This window comes from Beta vulgaris, chromosome 5 (genome assembly GCF_026745355.1).
Source record: "Beta vulgaris subsp. vulgaris cultivar EL10 chromosome 5, EL10.2, whole genome shotgun sequence".
NCBI lineage: Eukaryota > Viridiplantae > Streptophyta > Magnoliopsida > Caryophyllales > Amaranthaceae > Beta > Beta vulgaris.
The window spans coordinates 37,096,524-37,098,731 of record NC_079206.1 but is presented as its reverse complement, the minus strand read 5'-3'; the positions used below and the strand labels follow the sequence as shown (position 1 = coordinate 37,098,731).

The 2,208-nt window shown below is 35.8% G+C and overlaps 1 long non-coding RNA gene across 1 annotated transcript; it reads left to right on the top strand.

Annotated features, from left to right (window-relative positions):
* Positions 1-276: 276 nt before the first annotated feature.
* On the top strand, positions 277-1,602 carry LOC104900824 (uncharacterized). The gene is made up of 3 exons (XR_791113.4): positions 277-675; positions 770-946; positions 1,372-1,602. It is a non-coding gene; the product is annotated as an uncharacterized LOC104900824 (long non-coding RNA).
* Positions 1,603-2,208: the final 606 nt, after the last annotated feature.

The window sequence follows — 2,208 nt, the reverse complement described above, 5'->3', positions numbered from 1 at the left end:
TCCTCAGAAAAATAAAGCCACACACTTATTCTTTTGATACATACATACATACATACATACATACATACATACATACATACATACATACATACATACATACATACATACATACATACATACATACATACATACATACATACATACATACATACATACATACACACACACATACATACACACATACACACATACATACACACATACACCCATACATGCATAACATACATGCATACATACACACATACATACATACACACATGCATGCATGCATGCATACATACATACATACATATAGGGATGGCAATGGGTCCTGGACCCGACCCAGACCCGCCTGGACCCGACCCATTTATAAGGGTCTGGGTCCATTTTTTTTAGACCCAATGGGTCTGGGTCGGGTCTGGGTCCTGGAGAGCATGGGTCGGGTCTGGGTCCGGGTCCAAAAATGTCAGACCCAGACCCGGCCCAGACCCGACCCACAGACCCATATATAATAATATATTAAAAAAATAAAAAATTCTAAAAAAACTAAAACCCTAATACAACTATAGGAGTCTCTAACAGTAACATTCTTCAAAAAAAAAAAGCTACAGCCGTTTCTTTCTTTCTCCAACTCCATCTCCATGGCTCTAACAAGTAACAATCCTTGGATCCTTCCTTGTTTCTACTCTCTAACTGGTTTGTTCTCATACTTTTCTTCATTATCATCACGCATTTCTTTTTTTTTTTTTTTGTTTCTGTAATTATCATCACGCATTTCGTTAATTTGTAGTTGAATTTGATTGCGCGTTAAGCCGTTAACCATACAATCCGGCGACCTCCTGGCTCCTGCTCTCCATTCGTCGACGACCAGCCACCCTTCTCACAACTCGCAAGTCGCATTCGTCCACTTCGCAACTCGCAACTCGCATTCGTCACTTCGCAATCGCAACTCGCATCAACTCGCAAGGTATGAATCTGTATTTGCAAGTCTGCAACATCCCCTTTCTTTATTTTACCTGAAGTCGCATTTTTTTTTTGTTTCTGTAATTAGTTTGGTTTAGGGTTGAATTATAAGCTACTGTTATAGTGTTACACTGTTGAATAATTAGTTTTGTTAATTAGTTTGGTTTGAATCTAGCTACTATAAATTAGTTTGGTTCAAATTGAAATGGTAATTACTAATTAGTTGCCTACCTAGTACCTATTGTTAATTTGTAAATTAGCTACTGTAAATCTAGTGCCTCCTAGTATCTATTGTTAATTTGTTATAGACTTATAGTCATTGAAATGGTAATTAGTTGCCACGCACTTTGCCACTATTGTGTTATTTATGATTAATATCTACTTGTGTTGATAATTTATGATTATTTTGTGTTATTTATGTATTTGTAGGATCTTGATGACGATGACATTGATGATGAAATGGAAGAGAACTAGCGATATGGAAGTGGAAATTTATGTATTTGAGACTTGAACTCTTGATGTTATATTGTTATTTTAGCTTGTCTTGAAACTTTGTGAGTTTGGAACATGTGTCTTTGTAATATTGTGAAGTTTTGTGAGTTGTGACTCCATTTGAAAATTGAAACTTTGTAATGTGTATGATATAATTTGTATGGTAAATTGGTAATGCTTCACCAAATATATTCTTGAAACAATATAGTGATCATATTCATAGCAACATGCACTACTAAAATAAGTGTAATAGTCCCGTAAAAAAAAAAATAAAAAAAAATAAGTGTAATAGTTTTAAAATAAGAAACTAACAAGGACCCATTTAGGACCCATTTAGGACCATGGACCCGCTAGACCCAGCGGGTCTGGGTCGGGTCTGAAAATTCTGGACCCAATGGGTCTGGGTCGGGTCTGGATCTTAAAAAAATAAACGGGTCTGGGTCTGGGTCTGGCTGGACCCGACCCAGACCCGGCCCATTGCCATCTCTACATACATACATACATACATACATACATACATACATACATACATACATACATACATACATACATACATACATACATACATACATACATACATACATACATACATACATCCATACATCCATCCATACATGCATGCATACATACATACATACATACATACATACATACATACATACATACATACATACATACATACATACATACATACATACATACATACATACATACATACATACATACATACATACATACATACATACATACGTACGTACGTACATACGTACATAC